The following is an 11,316-nucleotide window of genomic DNA, read 5'->3' as shown; positions in this document are numbered from 1 at the left end:
GGAAATTTTGGTTATTCCTTTTTTGTACCAGGAATGATTAATGGTTTTAATGATTCCTCTTTTTATGGAGGATTAGTCTTTGGTTTTTCGTCTGGCAAAATCTATTTGTGGCGACCTCCTGATGACGGAAGAGGTTGTTTGTTTGCCGTAGGCGGGTCATGGGGAAACGGAGTTCACAGTGAATGCAGCACGCAGGCTAAAATATATGCCTTGGGAATAGATTCCATAATTGCAGGTCAGTTTATTATTATATGAAATAGATGATATATAAAAATAGGAAGAAGTGGTATGATAGCCAATCAGACAACTCTCCACCAGAGACCAAATGACATAGATGTTAACAACTATAGGTCACTTTTACTTTACTTGGAGACAACTAGTCAAAAATAAAACAGCACCAAAAGCTTCATCTCTAGCAAAACATCGTTTTTGGTTTAAATTATGACATTTCGGTAATTTTTGAGTTTGTATTAAACACAAGAAGTTTGAACCCCTTAAGTAAATTTTCAGACTAATTTTATTGAAAGTTTGAAGAATGAAATTTGATAGATGTATAAAATAATGAAAACAACACTTTATAAATTTCATGCATCTGAAGCGCTATTCTGGATAATATTGTTAATTTCAAAATTGTGTAAATTCAACTCGACATTTCACATATACTCCTGTTGTACTCATATTCGTCCCCTTTGGTATCGGTTATTTTAACCTTATGTATCTTACCATATGTTGCGTTTTAATTTCTATGCTGGTAATAGTCCTTTTGCAGGTGAATCTAAGAAACTGTTTTATGTTGCAAAATGTAATGTGATGGCCCTCGGGTATCATACACAAGAAGACGATGCTTTGGCACAAGTCATGAAAAACTCATCATTGATGCCAGGATTGAAATTTTGTACCACAGACCCGCGTTTCGTCTACAAAGACTCGTTAGTGATGCTCGAATCAAAAAGGGTTAACAGGCAAAATAAAGTACGAAGTTGAAGAGCATTGATGATTCAAAATTCCGAAATATATTGCCATATAGAGCTAAGGCAATCTCTTCCAAGGGTAGAAAATCCTTAGTATTTCGAAAAATTCAAAGTTTTGTAAACAGTTGATTTACAATTATGACCATATCAGCGATAATTCATGTCCACACAGAAGTGCTTACTATTGGGTTGGTGATACCCTCGGGGAGGAAACCTACACCAGCAGTGGCAACGACCCAGTGGTTGTAAATAAACTCTTCATAGATACCAGGATTAAAATTTTTTATGCTTTACGTGAGCTATATTATGAATTTTAATACATTTCTTTGCTGATAAAGTTCTTTAATTTTTAACAATACACAAAGGAGTTAACTTGATTAAATATGGTTTTGGCACTTATAATTAAGACGCATATTAATCTATGAGTATTTTCTTAAATCTTTGCCTTTCAATACATTGCGATAAACGTGGTGTTCTGTTAAGATAAACGTGGTGTTCTGTTGATGCAACCTAATGATATATCAATTCATTATAGTACTGTGTCATTTGATATTTTTTTTTGTAAATGTTTTTATAAACAAAGAAATATGATACGATTGCCAAAGAGACAATTATCCACCTGGGACTCGAACCAGGGACCTCTGTGTTACAAGTGAGCGTTATGACCGACTATGCTGAGCAAGTACTCCTCTAGCTCAAACGCTTACAACTGGCCGAGTATCTACTACTCCAGAAAAGCAAACCCGTCATACTTCATGCCATTGTGACTCTCACAACACAAACCCTGGCAAGATATACTCTAACCACCGTGTGTCTTTTAATTGGGCGCCAGATGTAAACGGAGAGCATGATTCTTTATAGAAAATTGCATTGTCTCCTCCGGGACTCGAACTTGAAACTTCTATCGGAGCTATAAGCGACTGAGCTTAAGAAGTACTTCCTTAGCTCAACCATTTTCGGCTGGCTAAGTGTCTACTACCCAAGGAAATCAATTCTGTCGCACATGTAATTGTTTATCCAAAGCAATAGTGGAAGTTTGTTATATGTGCATTTGTTAATCACCGAAATCTGTTATTCAATTAATACTATAATGATTGACAAAAGTATGCAATGCTGAGCACAGAATACTGGTGGTGGTTTTATATCTACTAGGCCAAGGAAATCGCCAATTTAATTAGTATTTTTTTTTTTAAATCTGTATTTTCCTTCTGCACTTAAATACAATTATGACTGCTTTTCAGAGGATGTATGCGAAGGCAAGGGTTGTTCAGCAACAAGAGTAGGACCTATGTGTGATTGTGGTAGCAGTGGTTTTGAAGGCCAGTTTTGTGACAGTCGTACGTATTTTGATGTATTTATGTTATTTAAACGATGAACTTATTTACCGTGACATCACTGCATACGTTTTTTCATTTAAATTCAGTTGTATTAAAGAAATAATGATTAACGATAGCTTTCATAGTTGGTAATAAATTTTTTTTAAGTAGAAATCAAGACGAACGTTTTAAAATGGGTATAATTTATTGACTCATTTACATAGGGTTGATAGGATTCAGATATTAAGACAAAAATGTTTATGAACGGACATATTTACCATATATTCTTTAATTTTACGCCAAGACATCTGCCCCGTTATTGATTTATGCAAAGCAGCATATTTTGTGTTTCAGCTGTACTAACTTTTCTGTCAAACTAAAATGTAGTGGAAAAGAAATATACTATCTTGTAATTTGATCCCTTCCGAATTTGATAATTATTATTTTCAAACATCAAACAAACCGTCTTAACATTTGATTTGAGTAAAGTTTTTCTTTATTCAAGGCACAACTTAGAGTCTTGTTTGGTCATAACCATTTTACGTCGCCATTTTTTTCTCAAATTTTCTCAGTTGATGCTGTATATTTCATGATATGTGCTTTTTAAAACAAAGAAATTTATACTACGCAAAAGCAATAACTAGAAACAACTGATTTTCCACAGCCATAGTATGTACTGCACCAAATGACCATAACTCCAGCTTAGTACAACTTAGTTCATCCGCTAGGACCTTGGCTTTCAACTCTACTGTACAGTTTTCTTGTATTGCTGGATACGAACCTGTCAATGGTAGTACTGTAAGAAGATGCACTCTGAACAAAACATGGAGTGAGGAACCATTGGAGTGTGACCGTAAGTTTGTAGTCGCCTCTTTCAGTTTGAATCGTTTGTTAAAAAGTATTTGTTGCAAGCTTTGAAATAATTGCATTGATAAAGAAACAAATCAAACCTCAATGGTTTTTTAAGGCTGATGATAGTTCGGTAGCCATAACATCAACAAATTTTACCGAATCGGCTTATTTGTAAACGAGAAAGTGGAGTTCAAACGTTTTTCTTTGGTTGTGTCGAAACTTTTTAAATTTTCTATATCTATGTTTACTATTAGATAATCTTAAGACTCCTTTTGCAATCCTATTTCTTCAAGTCGTCTATTGGCGTAGGTAGCTAACATAGTTTCAATCATTCAATGCGATAGTTAAATGATTGTCAGAAGCGGCATAGTATTTGATATTCCTAATTGTATGCGTAAGATTGAATTTGATGTTACTTTTATTTTCGAAATCTTATCTTCCTATATGTATTGATAATAACTGAACATAAAGAGAAGGCAATACTAGTGAGTTTGAAAAAAATCAATAAAGAATCGTCGTTCTACAAAATTAAGAAATTTATTTTTGGAACAGGAATTTCCTGTTCGACCCCTGACGTAGAACCAGGTTCCAAAAGTTATATTGATAACATTTCATCGCTGAAGTATGAGGGTGAAGTCATTTATGCTTGTGATCCTGGCTACGGAATTATGTACGGCAATGAAAAAAGAGAGTGTGAGGCAAACGGTAACTGGAGTGGCATAGCACCATTCTGCAATGGTGAGTAAAATACCTTAAAAACTCAAGAACATTTATAATATACTGTCCTTGGTGCAAATATTGAATTTGTTTTCAAATAAAAAATAAAAAGATAATGACTTGGGGAATACGTCAGTGTAACAAACCTTTTACATCAACTGCAATGACCAACCATACAAGAACGCAGAGCTATGAATGAAGTCATAATGATGTATTGCATAGTCAACCTCCTTGTTGCGATACCAACATCTTGCTTAATTCCAACATCAGCAACCTTAAAAGGACACAACCAAAGATTCCTGATTCCTATGACAAGAACGCAGCTATACCAGCACTAATTCTTCCCAGACACCATCAGTTTATGGAACAGCCTGCCATCAACTACTGTAGCCTGCAAATCAATCGACACCTTAAAGTGTGAGTCGCAGAAAACACAGTTGTGTTAAGAACTGTTTGCGATATTTTAGTTGTATATACTGGTTTTTTTAACTGCACTGTAAATATTGGTTTGTCTGCACCACGCATCCGTTCGAAAATACTCGAGATGGTGGACTTAACTGCAAACAGAAGAATAGGACGAAGAAACAACAATCCGACTAAAATAAATAAAAAAAAAAACACGGACGATATACGATATATTGCGGCCAATATGCGGTCCTCAACTATATACAAGTTCGTGTCTATACAAAATGTCAAGATTTAAATCGCCTCGAGTTAAGCAAAGTGATAAAGAGATTTAACAGAGTATATCGAAGGTCCACAATCAACACACCATAATTTATTCCTGAGTAACAAATCACAAATCGTTAATAAATAATGCCAAATAATCACAATTAGGGATATAGATTATAAGTATACAAATAACATTAAAATAATAGGACATAACATATAAAGAACAACATGTATCAACAATCAATTGTTATTATCATCCCTTCTGCTATGTTCTTATATGACTGTAATTCATACTATTGTGTTATTATCACTTGGTTTTGAAAACTTCTTATCCTTTTTAATTTTATCAACTTTTGTTAAGTTATCAACATTTGTTTTTTACTGTATCAAAATAGCTAAATAATTGTTCATGAATATTCTCATTAAATCACAGTTCAGAAGTAAATCACATTCATCATCAATTTCATTTTTACAACTGATGAATAATCTTCTATTGAACATTTTCTGTATTTGCCAATTTCGATAAGTGTACATATATAATCACTGATTTCTAGTAATCTTTGAACCCGAAAATTTCGATAATTAAGATTATATACATAAATTTGCATAGACATATTTTGGTATTTTCCTAAAATATTTCAATTTTTAGGATAAGTTTCATTTTCTTTATAAAGTGAAGCTTTGATAAGTTTTGAAGATTTAGCATTATCACACTAAGCATGCTAAGGATTCAATATCTTTTAAATCAAAACATATTTATAATGGGAAGGCAATGTTTAAAATAACTTTTTTTATTTTCAAATATTTGGCGTCGAGCATCAATGAATTCGAAGACATTATTTGTCGAAATGCGCATCTGTTTCGATAAGATTGGTAATTTTCATGTTATTTTCATATAAGGTTTACACTCTGAAAATGCAATATTGCAAGATATTTCATACTAACACCTTTATATATACCAAAAAAGTATAATAACAAAAATACCGAACTCCAAGGAGAATTCGAAATGGAAAGTCCTTTATCAAATGGCAAAATCAAAAACTCAAACACATCAAACGAATGGAAAACAACTGCCATATTCCTGACTTGGTACAGGCATTCCACATATAGGAAATGGTGGATTAAATCTGATTTTATAGCTAGCTAAAACTCTCACTTGTATGACAGTCATATAGAATTCCATTATACTGACAACAATGTGTGAGCAAAATAAATAGACATAGTAGGTAAAAATGTCTAAAATGGTGGTACATCAGTCAATATTGTGTTTATTCTTGACCTTGATAAAGCAAGCGTAAATGTCTCTTTTTCTATTATTTTTTTTCAAAATGTTAAGGCATTTTTTTTAATAAAAAGTGATTATTTTGAGAATGCAATAGAGGGTGTATGCCCCTTTGATTGAAAAGTACATAAATTTTAGCATAAAATCGTCATATTGTTTTTCGCGTTGCTCTTTATATTTTGTAATTTAGAATTAGGTCCACCCTTTCAAAAAGAAACCTGGATTCGCCACTGACACTTACTGTTGAATCGTAAGGAGTGAATGTGCATCTCGGTTCCTGAATGTTGAATTTACTGTATAATAACTATATATGGCGGCCCAGGCCCCTTCGAAATCGTAAACTGAAATTTAAATGTTGAACAGCATATAGTATCAACTGCGTCACATATAATAGCCTACTTGGTTCCATGATATGCTAAACATATGCTTCGAAACAGAGAAACCTGAATGTCACCCACAGGCTCAATTTTCAACATGAAGTTGACTTAAAACTAAATTGATCGTAATCATTTTTTTTTGGTGATAACTATACAATCTTGATAACATCCATTACTCACTTTTTCCAACTTCCTTTGACTACATATCTCTTTCACCCTAGTGTTTTCTCTATTTTGCTCACTTTGTTATAGCTTTGAACCTTTAACCTTGTCGTTGTGATCGTTGTGCAGGTTTGTCGATTCAGTCTAGGGGTATAGGGAAAGAATGTTAGGAATTATACTTTAAATATGAACATTTAAAAAAATGCGAAATGTTTTATTCAAAGGACCAAAATATCCCGAGCTTAAATCCATCAATTGGTAACCAACCTTTAGATACTGATGTATTCAGTCAAAGATTATGCCAGGCAATTGGCTAAACGCTAAATAGAAGACGTAGATACTCTTCCCGAATGGATTAAGGCTGTGAGGTCGTTGATACAAATCTGAATTAAAAAAAACTGAATTGGTCTATGAATACACATCGATCTTCAAAGACCCAAATTTACTAAGCACATGTCCTACCTCCATGACAAATACATTGTTAGCCCAAAGATAAAGCCCCGAATATTATCGTTTTGTGTGTATACACATTACATAAACTGCTTGATAAAGGAATTAGATATTAAAAATTCACTTGTAAACTCAATATTTACCCCCATGACACATACCAAGGAGGGAATCCTTAATAATCATAGGTCTGTTCTATGTTCCTTAAGAATTTCAACCAAATATGAAAAACTGCATTTTCTTTCACTTTATTGGATACCTAATTAAATTTCTTTCTAAATTATAAACATCCATTTTTATCAGCAATCAAAGCCGGGCTTCAAAGTTATTATGAAACTACTTTCTATAGGGGCGACATGATTCAGATTTGGATACTTAAACACTCCAAAGATCTATTAGAGTACATACAATCTTAGTCTCTTTCCTCTTGCAATAGTATAAAATCGTTGACTTTTCTACCCTTCACACAAGTATTTCCAATTCCAAGCTAAAAGACAAATTGAAAGAATTGGTCATGCTTTGCTTCATAAAACAGAATGGCCAACGTAGATACAAATATCTTGTCTTATGGAGGGATAAATCGTACTTTGTAAAAAAAAATCACTCTTATTCAAAAAAAAATTCTCTAAAACGTTTTGATGGGAGCGTTACTGATGAGTCTTTTGTAGACGAAACGCGCGGCTGGTGTACATTTTAATCCTGGTACCTATGATGAGTTTAATGACATTATCAAGATGCTTAACTTCTTGATTGACAATATATTTGTTACGTTTTGAGGACATGTTTTCCAACAAACAATCGTGACCATGATACCCAACTGTTCTCCTCTTCTTGCCGACTTGCTTTACATTTCACTGTAGTACTGGACAGGATAAAAGTTTATTCATGCCTTGTAGTTCTTTATTTGAAACAAAGATAAATTCTGCACAATTTTTTTGAAAAATGCCAATTTAACAAAGACTAATAGGGGAGAAACAATGGTGGTATTATTCCTAAATGGGAAGCTACACATTCACCATTGACCTTGTATGTACTCTCAGTTGTTTAAATCTCATGCTATTTCAGTGAAATATTGCAAAAATGAAATATTTTGAAAGGATTTAAACTCAAAAACACATTTAAGAGAAAATTGCCTTGAAATAGGGCTCTACCATGAATATTAGTACGCAGAGCAAGCCATACTCAGTGTTTTGAGGAGTGTTTTCTTACTTTTTCTCCTTATTTCCTATATTTTGAAGTAGTGATTTGTTTTTCTGGTAATTAAGATTATATTACAATGTTGACTGCTGTACCCCAATTTCTGACATTTGTACCTACAATGTCTGTTTGTTTTGCTCACACGTTGTTGTCAATATAATGGAATTCTATGCGACTGTCATGCAAGTGAGAGGTTTACCTAGCTAAAAACAAGGTTTAATCCACTATTTTCAGCATCAGGAAATGCCTATACCAAATCAGGAATATGACAGTTGTATTCCATTCGTTTGATGTGTTTGAGCTTTTGATTTTGCCATTTTATAAAGGACTTTCCGTTTGGAATTTCCCTTGGAGTTCGGTATTTTCGTTTTTTTTTTAATTTGTGTTTTAAAAGAAAACGTTTTCCTAAGTAATACTTTACGAAATATACAGTTATAATGTGGTATGATTGACAATGAGACAACTCTCCACAATAGACCAAATGACACAGAAATTTACAACTATAGGTCACCGTACGGCCTTCAACAATGAGCAAAGTCCATACCGCAAAGTCAGCTATAAAAGGCCCCGAAATGACAAATGTAAAACAATTCAAACGAGAAAACTAACGGCCTAATTTATGTACAAAATAATTAACGAAAAACAAATATGAAATACAGCAACAAACGACAACCACTGAATTACAGACAGAATGTGGCGGTGTTAAACTAGTTTGAAGGCGCTAACCCTCCCCCTAACCTGGGTCAGTGGTGTAACAGTACAACAAAAGAATAAACTATAAAAACCAGTTGTAAAGGTTTAACTCAACAGATGAATACAAATAGAAATACATCCAACATAAACACAAAGTGGACGTGGATGGGTATTTGTACATCCCAACAACAAAAAGACACTTAGCATAGATCTGAGAGTACTCGCAGTTACTGACAGCTAGTTCAAAGCCAATAACAATTAATGAAAAAAAATCATGCATTTAAGACTAAATTATCAATCAGTACACATCCAACATCCAATGGATTTAGTTTAAAGACGTCATAAACAGTCAGAAAAAAACATGACCTTGTGTTTTTGTCCCTCTCTGGAGGGCGGCGTAAACTTAAGTTTTACGCAAGGACTTATAGAAACCTTCATGGAGTCAGTATAGGGATAGTTCATTCAGCTTGAAAACTTCAATTACTCATTAATCATCACATTTCTTGCATAAACGTGTGATAGTTATCACAAAATTTTGATTTATTAGCCTAAAAAATTAAAATTTGGAAAAGTAAGAGGTATAAATGGACTAAAAGGGACCTTATAATGAAGACAAAGTGGTCCTTTAGTAATTTTTATCTTCTTGGAGTCAACATTTGTAGACGAAACGAGCGTCTGGCGCAAATATAAAATTTCAATCCTGGTATCCATGATGAGTTTATTTACAACCACTGGGTCGATGCTACTGCTGGTGGAGTATCACCAGCCCAGTAGTCAGCAATTCTGTGTTGACTTGAATTATCATTGATATGGTCATAATTATAAATTAGCTGTTTGCAAAACTTTCAATTTTTGAAATACTAAGATTTTTCTACCTCAGGTATAGATTACCTTAGCTGAATTTGGCAAAACGTTTTGGAATTTTTGGTCCTAAATGCTCTTCAACTTCGTACTTTATTTGGCCTTTTTAACATTTTTTTATTCGAGCGTCACTAATGAGTCTTTTGTAGACGAAATGCGTGTCTGGCGCAAATAGCAAAATTTCAGTCCTGGTATCCATGATAAGTTTATTTGCATCATATTCAACTGTTTGTATGAAGATGAATTTTTTGAAAAATGCCAATTTTACAAAGACTAATAGGGGAAAAACAATGGTGGTATTATTCCTAAATGGGAAGCTACACATTCACCATTGACCTTGTATGTACTCTCAGTTGTTTAAATCTCATGCTATTTCAGTGAAATATTGCAAAAATGAAATATTCTGAAAGGATTAAAACTCAAAAACACATTTAAGAGAAAATTGCCTTGAAATAGGGCTCTACCATGAATATTAGAGGCAGAGAAAGCCATACTCAGCGTTTTGAGGAGTGTTTTCTTACTTTTTCTCCTCATTTCCTATATTTTGAAATAGTGATTTGTTTTTATGGTGATTAAGATTATATTACAATGTTGACTGCTGTACCCCAATTTCTGACATTTGTACCTACTATGTCTGTTTGTTTTGCTCACACGTTGTTGTCAATATAATGGAATTCTATGCGACTGTCATACAAGTGAGAGGTTTACCTAGCTAAAACAAGGTTTAATCCACCATTTTCAGCATCAGGAAATGCCTATACCAAATCAGGAATATGACAGTTGTATTCCGTTCGTTTGATGTGTTTGAGCTTTTGATTTTGCCATTCTAAAAAGGACTTTCCGTTTTGAATTTCCCTTGGAGTTGTATGAAGATGATGAGATGCATATATGGTAATTTATTGGTCCATACTACATTTTGTTCAAATTGCTGTAAATGTTGTCTTACATTATACTAGATTGAACTGATTATGACAAAACTTGACAGTAATGCTTCAAATAACCATTATTACAAAGGAAAAAAATCACTCTCAGTTTATTCAACACAAAAGTCTTCTTTAAGTGTAATACCACAAAATCATGGTACGACACATCCTGTTTCATACGAAAAAGGGTAGAAAAAAAGGGTTTGTTGAAAATAAACTTTACGACAAAAGAGATGATTTCAGCTTCCCAATTGTGAACTTTCCATTTATATGAAGCAGCATTCCAGCAGCGCCTGTATACGGAGTATATATCTCCAAGTTTATACGATATTCCAGGGCTTGTATTTCCTATCACGATTTCCTTGATAGAGGGTTGCTGCTCACAAGGAAGCTATTAAACCAAGAGTTCCAAGTCGTGAAGTTGAAGTCATCCCTTCGTAAGTTTTACGGACGCCATCACGAGTTGGTTGACCGTTATGGAATATCCGTTTCACAGATGATAGCGGATATTTTCCTAATGTCGTAACTACAACCCCGTTCTCTTTTCCCGAATGTGACATACCGAATTAGACTTATTACCGGGTTTGTACTAACATGAGCAACACGACGGGTGCCACATGTGGAGCAGGATCTGCTTACCCTTCCGGAGCACCCGAGATCACCCCCGGTTTTTTTTATAGGGGTTCGTGTTGCTCAGTCTTAGTTTTCTATGTTGTGTTTTGTGTACTGTTGTTTGTCTGTTGGTTTTTTTCTTTTTCAGCCTTCGCGTTGTCAGTTTATTTTCGACTTATGAGTTTGAATATCCCTTTGGTATTTTTTGACTCCTTTAGGGAACTTTAAATAAGA

The sequence above is a fragment of the Mytilus californianus genome, unplaced genomic scaffold, assembly GCF_021869535.1.
Source record: "Mytilus californianus isolate M0D057914Y unplaced genomic scaffold, xbMytCali1.0.p SCAF_3, whole genome shotgun sequence".
Classification (NCBI taxonomy): Eukaryota; Metazoa; Mollusca; class Bivalvia; order Mytilida; family Mytilidae; genus Mytilus; species Mytilus californianus.
Note: the sequence above shows the minus strand (reverse complement) of the source record.